The sequence below is a fragment of the Neopsephotus bourkii genome, unplaced genomic scaffold (genome assembly GCF_033783945.1).
Source record: "Neopsephotus bourkii isolate Nb327-2 ecotype Australia unplaced genomic scaffold, CSIRO-AGI_Nbou_v1 NB_272, whole genome shotgun sequence".
In the NCBI taxonomy this organism is placed as follows: domain Eukaryota; kingdom Metazoa; phylum Chordata; class Aves; order Psittaciformes; family Psittacidae; genus Neopsephotus; species Neopsephotus bourkii.
Genome location: NW_026900781.1, coordinates 6799199 through 6813097, shown reverse-complemented (window position 1 = coordinate 6813097; position 13899 = coordinate 6799199). Strand labels below are relative to the sequence as shown.

The 13899-nt window shown below is 39.7% G+C and overlaps 1 long non-coding RNA gene across 2 annotated transcripts in view; it reads left to right on the top strand.

Annotated features, from left to right (window-relative positions):
• LOC133208548 (uncharacterized) overlaps positions 1–13899 on the top strand; it is a 76369-nt gene that overhangs the window by 20041 nt on the left and 42429 nt on the right. The window contains exon 1 of one of the 2 annotated variants that reach the window (XR_009724431.1): positions 13159–13747. The exons of the other annotated variant lie outside the window; for it this stretch is intronic. This is a non-coding gene — a long non-coding RNA (uncharacterized LOC133208548). Of the gene's footprint in view, positions 1–13158; positions 13748–13899 lie in introns of those variants that run through there. 2 annotated transcript variants of the gene reach the window in all.

The following is a 13899-nucleotide window of genomic DNA, read 5'->3' as shown; positions in this document are numbered from 1 at the left end:
GGGCCTTTGGTGTTCTGCCCCTAAAGATGAGCCCTGAGGGAATCTTGTCATCTGTCAAATTTGTGTTTCAGCTTTAGACTTGGTAGGCTTCAGCTCTGTAGCCAGTGCAGTTGAATTTCCGATATTCCTTCTGTATGCATGCATGGTTTTAGTGGTATTTCCAGCTAGGGACACTTTGGAATTAAACTAATAGTAGTAATTGTCCCCCCTGACACTTCTTTCCCATTTGCCAAAATTCTTGAAGAGAAATATTACCAGTTTATTACCAGTTTCTAACTGTTTTGATGGAAGCTTTAAATAAAATAGACAACTGTTCATCTTAATGGTTTTGCTATGTCTCTTTTTTTAATATTACTCCTATACAAAGCCACAGATACCAGAGGAGGGTATCAGCAGTGCTTCCTCCTTAGTTTTGAGCATTTGTGAAGGAAAAAAAATCTTCTGAGGTTCTAACTTTCCAGTTTTCCTGTTAGCTGTTTGAAGTATAAACTCTTAAAATTCATTCAAATTCATGGAAATCTGCAATTTGTTTGACATTAGACTATACAGCTATTAAGCCAAGCAATTCTGTAAAATAGGGGGTTGAAAATAATATAGTGTGAATAGAGCACAAAAATCTCCTTGAATTGTTTCAGAGAAAATCCTCAACCTTAATTCACAGCTTCCTGGGGTACATAATTAGCAGCTTATAACACTTTCAAAATAATCATAAGAACTATGTGGAGTGTTTAGGTTTTTTGGGTTTGTTTCCCCCTGCCAGCGTGCAAAGGTGCAACTCTCCCCTCTGATCTGTCTGAAAGACTCTGTGAACCCCATCACAGAATACAGGCAGATCCTTACACAATCTCCTGGTTGCAGATGACAGAAATACAACTTCTGGTTATTTTTCCTCCAAGTAAGCATTTGAAGTACAGAGCTGCTTAGTAGATGAGAAGCTGAAAGATGTCTGTTGAAGAGAAATTATTCACCTGTGTGTATGTCTGTGTTCATCACCAATTTTGAGATAAAGCTGCTGGGGTTGCTGTGACAATGAATGATTGGGAGCTATAGTCGTATGTGCTCAGCTTATGGTTTTTGGGCACAAATATAGACAGTGCATGAAATGTATCTATTGTTGTTTATTTTCTTAAAAGGTAAAGTCTAATTAGCAGACTTAATTACTTTGCTTCAACTGAAAGCAACAGCAAGGCTTCCAATGTATTGCCTTCATTTTATTTTTTTCCCCGTACTCATTACAATGTTTCCTGGCATTCATCAACACTTCTAAATTACTAGGAAGAATGTGATTAATCATTCACATCCTTATGCTTCCTACGAGACATACACAGATCATTGCAGGCAGGTTGAAGTAAGCCATTTCACATTTTCAAAACATGCTGCAGCTAGTGGAAATTTGGGGTAAGCACCAGTTTAAACAATCTATCAACAGATTACTGTACAAAGGGTAACTCGGTGTCTGACTGTAACTGAGGATCTGATGACTAACAGTTGACGAGTTGTCTTTGAGGAAGGATTTCTCTGTCACTAAGTCAATAAAAATCCAGGGAAGATGTTTATGGAATTCATTTTAAGTCCAGTTCAAACGTGTCTCAAAGTGACTTGAGAAACCAGAGTTCAAATGTCAGAGCCCCATGGTCTGAGCCAAACCTCGAGAGCTGACAGTCCTGTGTTTGCATTGGGATTTATTTGGGTTTGCTGGATTCAGAATTCATATATGAAAAAGTTCTGTTTAGGCCAAAAAGGAACAGTAATCTAAATAGACAAGTTCAAACTACAAAGATCAGACTTTTCGGCTTGATTCTGCAAATATGGAACATTTGGAAAGCATTGCATAAACTGAACTTCTGCCAGGTTTTCTGAAATAGTTACCATCTAATTTGTCTGCATTATATTTACTGGATAAAAATGCATATAGCTCTGTTTTTGGAAGTGAGATCTTACCCACAAGCTGCAACCTGTATGGTTAGAAAATATCTTCTCAAACAGTTTGTCAGCAAAAGTTTAAATCAGGCCCTGTCCTTGTCCACCCATGCCACTTAGCAAACTCGCACCACCACTGGAATGAATGGAAGCACTCCTGGCAGTCAGGGAACAGCAGCTAAATGCATTTAATGTGCTGCCCCATGAGGAGGGGAAGGAACAATCTGGCCAAGAGCTGAGTGCAAGTACATAGCCTGATTTCTTCTGAAAGAGCAAAGCAATCCTTTTATGTCCTCATAGGAAAGCTTTCTATTCTCCCTCTGCAGCTGCCTTTGCTAGAAAACTGTTCTTCAAAAGAGCATACTGCACCATCATTCTTCAGCCTCCAAGAGTCACACCTGTAACTGTAGGAAATACAAGTATTTTTGAGCTCTTGCATATATGAACAATAACAATAAAAGCCCAGTAGCTTAAAAAAAAAAAGGCATCTCTAGCATTGTCACTTAAACATAATCCTTGTTATTAAAGCTATCTTGCCAGTTTTACTGTTGTAATCAACTACCACATTTCACCCTAGATTCTGTGCTTAAATGAACATAGATTTGCCTCAGCAAAGGCTTCCAACTGTGAATGTAAGCCACAAAGGGTTTCTTTTAAGTTGGATATGAGTTTTCCTTCACCCCTAAAGGGAAGAAAACAAGTTTTGGAAGCCTGGCTTCTAGTTTGAAATATCAGTAATGTGAAATCTTTTCAATGTGTTAAACACTATTTTTGAGCCACTACTGCTTAAATGAAGGGATATAGTTGCTAAATACTTATTGAAGACCTGTTTTCTCAGTTAAATGTATGAATTGACCTTGACACATATGGGCTAATGATACCATCGGCTTTTTTTTTTTGTCTGATTAGTCCCTTATTTTTATTAATGCTTAATTATACAATGTTATTAGGTCTTGGAAGGGTGGAATCTGATGCTGTAATGGAAGCAGAAGCAATGAGAAGAGGGAGAGTATCTTTCTTCACCTTGGAACTGACTGATGTGGGAAGTATTTGAACTTGCTTCAGGCTATGGAGCTTAGACTCAACTTGTTGAGGGCATTTGGCCAAAGACAGCCTCACACCTGTGTTGGTGAAGGCCAGCCACGGAGGCTTGCCGGGGGAGTAATAGGACACGTAGGTTCCCTGTTTAGTCCCTGTTATAGCCCAAGTACATTATTTTTCTTAATCTGTACCCTTTAGAGTTCCATCTTGTTTATATACCTGGTAATAAAGTTAAGTGTTTTAAGCACTGTAAGAGTCCTAGAAGTAGATCCAAGTGAAATCTCCATATGGGGGAATTCCGAGGAATTGGGTCCTGTGGGCTTTTAAAAAGGGAAGGATTAAAAAAAAAAAAAAAAGGAAAGAAAAAGTAATGTAATCACCGAATTGCTGTGTTGGCCACTATTCCTGTCCATGGGGGAATGGCTATTGCAGGAGGGCTGCCTATCAGACAGAATGAGCTTGTAATCTGTTTGTAGTGGCAAATTCCATGTTTGGCTCATTGCAGTACCTCAGTCTGGGTTAATTATAGAGTTTGAGGAAAAAAGCCAGGAATGAAAGCCTCTCAGAAAACTGAATTCAAAGGAAAGCAGAGTGCAATTCAGTACCTATTCTTCTGCCTGATGCTTCAGCTGATGAAAGCACCGCACCCTTATTCACACAGGCGGTGCAGTGTGTGTAAGGTCCTGTCATAAGAATTGTGTAAAGCAGCCTATTGTTGGGTGCAGTTCTGTGTTGGGTACTCTTCGGAGTTATAAACACTGTTGTGAGATGTTCTAGCATTACTTATTTTCAGATCACTCCAATACTGATGCATTCCCTTGCATGTTTGCTGTTTGTGACCTATTTTTGATGAGTTTCACATCTGCTCTAGCACCTCTTTGACAACCAGAAAACAGAGCTGTTTACTGAGTTCACAGCTGCTGCTAATATCAGTGCAACTAGCCAGAAGTGACTATTTTCTTGGTTAGCTCATTGTGTTGAATGAACCTCTCTACAGGGTTTGTTACAAGTTTGTTTCAACTGGAAAGGTATCAAAAGTTCCCACATCTGTGAAGTTCTCATACTTCAGCCTTCCTAGAAACCCAGAAACATATGCACCCTCACTAATTCCAGTAACTTTCTTATATTTCCCATGGCTTAACTACATCAGCTTTTCACAGATAGTGAACACATGACAGCCTGTTAGAAATGGGACAAAATTCCTGCTGTCATTAGTTAATACTAATGCCACAGACAGCTTTGCACTTGAACAGTCTTTAAGGAAATGAATCTTTGCCTCTAGTTTAAGGACACCATTACCTAATGTTTTATATTGCAGTGTTTTAGTAGGGTAACTGAATTACCTTATTTTTCACATTCTTTTTCTACAAAGATGAGGTTTGAATGGGTGGGAATATAAATTAATCATGCAGTTAATATGTGTTTCCTTGCATCACTTTTCAGTGTTCTCTGGGACTGGCTTGCTCCTGGTGCATTGTTTCTCAGGGAGGCTGTATCCTTTAAGGCTGAATTCCTACCTGTGTTGTGGTCTGAACGTTTGTGAGCAGTTTGGTACTCTTGCAGCCTATTACTTTGTGGATTAGTTACTCTTGGAACACTCGTTCCTACTAATCAGAATTATTATTGGACCTTTGTGGTTTAGGTGGAAGAAGTTGAAGTTGTGTGGAGTCTGGACACTGGTTTTGTTAGTTTCGTACCTAGGCATTGATTAATAGCATAGTATTGCATGTAGTCTGTGAGTGCTTCCGGAAGCAAAAGACAGGTCTCAGGATCTGTGAAATTATAAGCCTGAGGGGACACTGCTTCAGTTCTAGCTGTATGGGCCTATGTCTTGAGGCTGCTCTTCCTGATTTTGAAATACTGTTCAGAGTTGTTATTGATCATTTCCTAAGTGCTCATGTCCTTTTAACAATTGTATTTTCTAAGCCCTTAGACCTCAGAAAACCTTCAGTCCTTTCTCTGTGGCATGAATGTTACAGGTTAACTGTGATCTGAATCACAGATGTGGAAACAAAGGCACAAAGGGTATAAAAGATTTGTTGGAGTCATTTCAGTGCATCAGAGACAAAATTAGGCAAAAAAGATTTCTGACTCCCACCTGTGTCCTACTCTTCCAGCAATTTTCATGCTTCATTCAATTTGGGAACTTTTGCTGTCATGGTATCTCACAGGTAGCTTTCATTTCTTAATGGCTTTGAAGATTGATTTTTCACGACTATCACCACCCCCAGTTCATTTCTAGTTGTTAATGAAGCATATCTTGAATTTTCTTTGGTCCACTGTGAAGCTTGTGATGGTGATTCTAAAGTGCTTTCAGATCCCTACCTGCTTATTCTTAGAGAATGACAGAAAATGTGCTGGCCAGCCTTTGCTCTCATTTTGCCAGCTACAGCCAACAGGAGCAAGTCTGAAAGGATGGAGACTCCATGGCCTCTCTGGGCAACCTGTGGCAGGTGTCTGATAGCCCTACAGGGGATGTTTCTTCTTAAATGGACACTTAAATCGAGTTCCCTCCATTTTAATCTGTGCCCACTGCAGCTGGAGAGGAAGAGGCAGCTGCATAGCAAGTTTGGGAGAAAGAAAGTATTAGACTACAATAAATAGGGAATTGGCTAGCAGAAATGTCGGATTTCCATGGCACAGTACAAATCAGCAGATTCTACAGCCTGGAAGAGGGGAATCCTTCCAGCCCTAACCGAGATAGATGAGGTAGTTCACACCTTTCATAACTGCAACTTAAGGCAGCCGAAAAAATGAGAGAGCGCGTGCTATGTCAGCATATGCTCAGTGCATGTTCTCAACTTTATCTGTACATGTGAGTGCAAGAAAACTCTCTTCTTTCAGAGGCGCGCTGGGTTTCTCCAGCACAATTCTGTGGTGATGAGTGAATTCCACAGGAAAGCTTTACAGCCACAGAACATATAAAGTCTGGAACATGGATAAACTGGTTAGGATAAAATAGAAACCAGCAAAAACCTCTGCCAAAATCTGAAGTGGAATGAATAGAGGTTCAAAAAAAGTTCATTCAGTACGCCTGGCTCCTTGTTTCCATCATTTAGGAATAATTACATTTTTGTCACTAACAATTGTTTTTAAATGTCAATAGAAACCAGACAAGTAGATTTGTAAACCCAGCCCTGTCATATTGAATGTATTAGGTTTTCCAATAACAGTCTCTTTTAAGTAAGGTTGAGGAAGCACTAAAAGCTCAGTAACTCTCGAGTGTGAGGAAGCTATTGAAATAGCTTGTTAGGCTTTATGACAAGCAGGCTGAAATATAATAGGCTTGTAGCTTTGTGAAGGAGCCAGCAAGCCGTGGTTGAAGAAAGGACAGTACCCAAGAGTTTGAAGGCCAGATGATTTGTGCAAAGGGGATGTTGGAAGGTTCAAGGCAAAATAAACAAATGGGGCTACCCACAGGGCCTGTGCTCAGCCGAGACCAAAATGCTTCCTTAGCATGGTTTCTAAACATATGTTAGTTTGCCTAACCAAAGAAGTCATTTTCTGTTAGTGTTTCTTCCTGTCCATGCTCGGGCCAAGAAGCCATTTTCTGTTAACTAATTCACCACATTTGTTCTGACCCGATCTGTCCTTAGCCTTTTGCCTACTCTCACTAAGTGCCTCAGCAGTTCAGAATAGGTCAACTCATTCCAGTCCTACCACATATTCTGTCTGACTCAGGGAGGACACGGAGCCTTTGTGTAACCCCATTATCATGAAGAAATTTCACTGTCTGTAAACAACACTAAATGGCAGTCAACAGATCATTAAAGAAACTTACAGTAAGATGGGAAAGAAGCTTTGTCTTCAGCCTCCAATGAAAACTGGTCTGATCTGCCTACTTTATAACAGATAATGCCAATTTTGAAGAATAAAAGGAGTGTTATTGTTAAGAACCAGGACAAAACTAAACGGTAATGTCTCTGGAATACAGACAACCTGGCAGATAGCTTCTATCTAAACCTGCATTCCTCCAGTCATGTACTTTGGGATTTAAAGAACCATCCTGCATAGCAGCGCATGGCCACACCACAAAACAGGGACAAAATTCTTTATTCTTTATTTATATATACCACATCTCTTTGGATGCACTCTTGCTGAGTGCATTACCTAGAACCTTGTTGTGCTTGCTTCATTATATGCTGCTGCACCAGCTGTAAGTCCCAACTTTAGAACCAGCATTGCTAAGCTCGAAAAGCATCATCTCCCATCTCATGGCTCAGGAATTCATGTTCTGCTACTGACCTACTCACTGACTTTCCTGTAACTGCATTTCTGTTATGGTAAGTTGAATAATTCTGTGAAAATCTAGAGCTATCCTTATCTTTTTGTTTTCACAATACATTTCCTAGGCCTTCTTTGAGAATTGTACTGGAGTGATAATGAGCTAATCTCAGAAGAGCATCTTATTTGCTGATTGTGTTGTAATGGTTGTATGCCCATTAGAAAACATATATTCCTCATCTTAATATTATTCTCCTGAAATAGAGGTTGGAGTCAGGGAAAATTGTGTAGCTAACCTTGGCAGTATCCAATGTGTCTAGCAGATGCCAATTAGAGTGTTCTGTGATAAATCATCTCTAGCTAAATCTTTGCTAATGTAGCAAGTATATGAATATGTTATTTTAGCAAATGCATGCTGTCAGAACCTAATTCTGGGTTTCTAGCCTCTAAAAATGCAGGTGGTGCATGTTAGTGCTGAAGTGAATGGTTTGAGGAGGAAAAATTTAGCTGAAAGTATCCTAAATTCAGGTTACATGGTACAGATACTTAAACCACTGCTACATAGAACAGTTTGGGTTGTAGGGGACCTTTAAAGGTGGGAAATTTTTCTTTCCTTTTTTTAGCCATTCAACTGCAGACATATTTCTTCCTCTTTTTCCTGTCTCTTGTTTGTGGGGAGTGCGAGGTTTTGAAAAATCGAGAAAGCAACTTGTAGTTCTGTAGAACTTTCACTAGCTCTCTTTAGCTTATAGTTTGCAGCCTTAAAAGGCATAGATAAAAAGGAACATTTCCAGGAGATAATGTGGCTTAGATTAATCACTATTGCTGCCTGTTTTCAAGTCAGTTACTCAGAGGAAATCCAAAATGTTTTAACCGTTTATAGTACCTAAATACAGTATTAATAAAGCACTGATTTCCAAAACTTGGAAAAGTATTTATCTCAGTATGATTAAGTGAGTTCACTTATTTTCTTTAAAGGAAACAAAACTAGTATTCTGGCCCCTTTCAAGATGAAATTTGTTCTTTATAAAAAGAAAGAAAATGGACATAGTTAATACTAAAGAGTAATGTTCTGCATTTTCTGGGCAGTGATTTGAGTATTTTTCACACTGATAAATGCTGAGGTAAAATGTTTTATCTGTGTCCAGTTTCTTTTTTTTATTTATTTATTTTTAGGGATATTCAACAGTGAAAAATGTATCATGAAGGACTTCAGAAAGAGTGAGGGGTGGAGGGGGGAGATGGGAGACAAAATTAAATGAACCTTAAGGTCAGTATCATAAAGATACCAACATAACCCGATTATTGCCTGCCCTCTGGAGAGGGGAAAATCTTACACAAGCACATTAAAGTTGAGAAAAATGAGAAGCTGAAAAGAAGAGGAAATTGTTTTACTCTCTGAGGTAGATTATGTTGTACAGTTAACAAATGATGGTCACTTACATTCCTTTACGAAAAAAAAACCCCAACCCAAACACATTGAAGTCATGTAACCGAACAAGAAAAGTCAACTATAAAAAAAATCTTGTGCCACATCCAAGAAAGTGAGGTGTAATATCACTTAATACAGAACTGGTTTATTTTTCATAGGAAACCAGAGGCTTTCCACTAAAAGGAATTTGTTATTTCTAGGTTTGGAAAGGTCTGCTCTGGATCCTAACAGTTACTCAGTAATCTTTTTATGTTGATGGCATTTTGAAATATAAGCAGTGCTGCACCAACCGTTTTCACTGACTCTGCAGCTTCTCTTTCTTGAGCACCCAAGGTTGTTTCTAGGCTGACATGCAGCTCAGCAAAGAGCAGTTCTTAGTGAACTGAAGAGCAAGGTTCTCTCTCTCCCATGCTATATGTCCTGTATGGCTCACCTGAATCACAGGGCTGTGAGGGGCACAAGGGACAGGCACTGCTTTGATGCCAAGTTTGAGTCTGTCTTGCTGGCTCACGGCCTGGTGGCTCAGGCTGTGTCTTCCCTGCTGTTAGTCAGTACCTGGACGTTTTCTCTTGAAGGATGTGTTAGTGGTGCTGAGCCAGGGCTGGAAAATTGAAGAGTAGAGGGAGTGCACTTTCACCTGATTTTTGTCATGGTGGCCGAGAACAAAGGGACCTTGATCTTTGACTTTTTTCTAGGGGAAATTGGCTTTCTTTTTTTCCTTGAGGGGCCAGCTTTATGTAAAGCCTCTACCCTCTTGCTTTAGTCAGAAAGCACAAGATGTTTCTTGATTGATTCACACTGAAGTGCCCACACTGAAAACATTTCCAGAGTAGCACAGCATGGAAGAAGTACAAAATTAAAGTCCTTCAGTGTAGAAGTATACATCAAATGACAGGTATTTCTGCAACTTTCGATAACCAGGTTGCTCTTCAACTACTTCAGGTCGATTCTGGGAACCTTTTTCAGTAAATGACCGCTATTGGATCCCTCAGTCTCTTTGCTGGGAAGAACGGCCAGCAACATTTTTACAAGTTACTATCTCATGGTTGAAATGTACTTACCAACAGCACATAAATGACTTGTCTCCTGCAAAGTAAAATAGGTACACTGAAATGAACAATTGCTCATGTGCTTAATATACTATTTTGTCTTTCACTTATGCTTGGACTTGAAATGCAGAATTGTATAAGATGCTAATTTTGTTACATTCATTTGTGAAATACCATTTACCTTTCTAGTATTTACCTTAAATTTTATATATAATATTTGTGTACCTGTTTGCCTTAGTTATTAGAGGGGCAAGGCAAGAGGTATACTGGACTCAGTAGCATGGTTGCTGTTTTGATTGGATGCATTGGTGGAAGAATCATAGAATCATAGAATGGTTAGGGTTGGAAAGGACCTTAAGATCACCTAGTTCCAACCCCCCTGCCATGTTGGATTTTTTAAAGTGTTTTTGGTGCAAAATGCTTGAAAACTATTGAGTAGAAACAAGACACCATCGTCTTTTAGTTAAGCCTGATAGGAAGAGAAATGATTTACTTGCTGCGCTGCTTTGAAATGCAATACAAGCATTGGTTTACTTTGCCTTTTGTTAGACTGAGAGCTTTAGAAATGTGCAGAGCAGAGAACACAGACTTTTTTTTTTTTGTTGTTCAACAACTGAGCGTTTAGATCAACTGCCGACGCAGGAGGAAATACCATTAGATAGGTACTAGAAAAGCCAATATTCCACGTTATTCGTGCAGACAACTAACATTTGAAACTTGCATGAACTGCTTCCACTTAAAAGCTGTCAGTCACATTGGTTATAAAAAGCCCAGAGCACTTAGGGACTGTCAATCACTTCCTAGAAGAGAGAGCTGACATCTTAACATTTACTTTGCCAGTATTTACCAAATGCAGCAAACCAAAGGGTGGAAATGCAAATGAAAACATGCATTCTCACTGATCATATAGTACAAGGGAAACGTTTGGAACAGTTATTGTAGCTGCTCACCTAGGAGCCTCCAATCCTGAGAAGATTTTTCTCTCTTGAACTATGAATAGAACTGTTGCAGGCTGGTTCCGCTGTGGTGCGGGGAAAACGCTTTTGCAGACACTGTCTGCGGGAGCTGTCATGGGGTCATCAGATGAGGAAATAGGTTGACTCTGGCATGTTACGGGTAAGGGAAGCAGCAAGAAATGTGCAGAGGACTTGAGAAGGGCACATAAAGGGCATCTACCTTGCTTTTTTTCTGACGTTAATAGGGATGTGGGTGTTGTAATTATCAGACTGATGATGTGTTCTTGGGTAAGAAGGGGATTGGCAAGGAAAGGAATGGGAGGAGCCACTTAATTCAAATACACCTGCTCTTTTTCTGTATGTTTCTAGTTCTAGTTATCCATGGGTTGGTCTGAGAACTGAAGCTTTAGACACTGATCCTTGTGCTTCAGTGGGATTGCAGCTGTGGGTAGCACTATGCTATAATTTGCAACTGTGAGGAACCTCCACTCACGACCACTGCTACTGTCACAGAGCAGGAGGTCTAGTATAGAGCTGATGTGTTCACAGGCCCATAAGCACTGTTGTGCTGCTCTGCTGCCAAGCCCTGTTTCAGAAGATACCATTTTGAGGTGTATTGTTGTAAAAGGGTATGTATGAAGGTAAAAGGGATGTTGTCCTTGAGGCTGCCTCCCGTGGTTCACTGGACCTGAGTAACAAGTGTCACATCCCACAACCACATGCACCTGAAGGGATCCATGTGACTCTTGGTCCTTTTCCTCACCAGACTGTCATCTTTAAGTCAACATGGCTGAACACAGCAACTAAGGAAATGTTGCAGAACTCTGCTGAATATAAAGTCACTCATGTGAGTGCTTCTTACTAGAGTCTTCTGGAAGGTCTGATATAACAGCAAGCAGCTTCTGACATTTGTATCTCTTGGAGTAGTGCAGCCAACATCTGCATTGTGTGGTTCATTGGTGAGCCCACAGGTTTTGTTCAGTCTGCACATCCAAACATTAAGTCTCATAATCCTAACACAGCCTTTGGTTCTGCAAGTCATCTTCCATGCAGGGTTCCTCCTACCATTTGGAATGGAGTTCAGCCCTGGATTAAACCACCTGAATGAGGTTTGTAGAGACCTAGTGTAACTGTAGATGCCTACATATAAATTCATAGAACCAAAGACATGTTCCCATTGTAGTCTGTGAAAGTTCAGTCATCACAGTTTATGGGACCAAGTGATTTAGCCCGCCTTGGAGAAGGCACCTCTCAGCTGTCAGCAGAATGGTTCTATAAGCTTCATTGACTATATCGTGTAGGTCTTCTTTGACTGTAATAGGAATTCAGGCACTTACTACATTTTATGTGCCTGAAACCTTAATCTTGAACCAAATCCCACCCTTGCAGCCAGCTGCTTAAGTGACTCTGATCATTTGGTGGACTTCCCCACTGGGATTATAGCCTTGTCTTGAAACTCATGTTCCCACATACTTGGAGCTACCATGTAGGGCTGTCTGACATGGTATTACATACTCTAACTTTTCTGGCATCTTTAGCTTGGATAAAGGTAGTCCTACAGCCCAGAGCTCACTGTGGATAAGTAGACCAAGTATTTACAAATGATTTCCCATCTTTCTCTTGTATTTGTGTGTCAGATCTATATATTAACCAGTGGTATGAGGAGCACCAATTTAAGTTGTGGGATATGGATAAACTAATTACATGACAGTCATGAAGGTCTTGCTGCTGAGTATGTATAAATGCATGCACCTGTGCTTAAGGAAGCTATGTCATGTGTCAAGTAGGGTATAGCAGGATTCAGGTAGTACAATAAGATCAAAGAATATGTTTGGAGACTTGACTGGAGGTATAAGCTTCCTCTGTTTTCTCCTTGAAATAGAGTAGTAGAGTCTGCTGTGTGTGTCCTTAATTTACCAAGGAGAAAAGCATTTTCCCATTGTTTCTTACATGTCATGTCTATCTCTTTATAAACAGGCCAGGCCTGTATTCTCTAGTACTCTATTTTTGTATTAGGAAGTTCTTTCTTCCCTTAGGGAGACCCTTCATCCTCCTTTCAAGGGTAAATAAAGAATGCTATTCACCATAACAATAAGTCTAGAAAGAGGAACAGAAAACAAAATGTCTCTGTATACATACTGAATAGCTAAAAGTTGATTACATCAATGCTCTGCTAATCATCTTCAGATTTTAATGTCAAATAACAGAAGATTGTGTTTAGTATGGACCAGAGGCTGGGGCTAAGAGAAAGTTGAATAGCTTTATATAAGAAAATGTAGACTGAATGTATAATGAATATACAGAATAGACTTCTGTGTGTGGTCCACATAGGATGTTAAAAAAAATGGATATTTTCTTTAATTTCTGAAAATACTAGGGAAGTTATATGTGAAGAATACAGTGCAGAAGAGAGATCTTCTATTAAATCCTCTTCTCATCTCCTCTATGTCCTGTTTTCCATATCTTGTGGCCATTTGCTGTACGACAGTTAAGATGCATAGCTGTTAGGGTCAGGAAAACAGGTCATGGACTCCTTCCTGTATGCACTGATTATCCCTTTGTTCCCTTCCTCTAATGATACCTAAAATTAGAAAACTCTCAATGTTGTAACCTGAAGCTCTATCAAACAAAGAGGTGATTGTAGCTGAGTCTAAGGCTTACCTGCCTGGGCAAGATGCAGCATTCTCTGGAGTCCTGATTCCTTATCTGCAGTTCACGAGCTGGAGACCTGTCCGGATGTTGTGCAAGTCATTGCTACTGGTTGAATGCCAGTGTGTAGAATGGGAGATCCCCTTGTGAAGTTTCTTCCAAGAACTAAATTCATTCTTATCAGAGAATGTGAAGGTTAACTAATTATGTGCTCTAACTTCCAAAAACACAGTCTGGGGGAGTTTAAAGAGCTCTAACACTGAAATAAAACAAAATCCTGATCACCTCAAATTTGATGTTTTTAAGGTAAACTGTATTGAGTCGTCAGCTCCTTTGGAAAAGTGGATTATTCTAAAATGTTGAACAGCTGCCCTATTTTCATCACATGGTCCTAACCAGAATACAGGAGGAATTCCATGAAAATTATCCAGGTGTGGGAGAATAGAAACTGACCTAAAATATTGCCTTAGTGCTGGGTAAGTTATCAGCTAAAAACGGCAGCATGTACTTGAGACTGCTTTTTTGCCCTGAACAACATCGAGACTTTTAGACATGACTTTAAAGATTTTGAAGTGATTTCTGAAATGGTCGTTTCATTCAATATTTTCCTGAGAATTATCAGATTTTT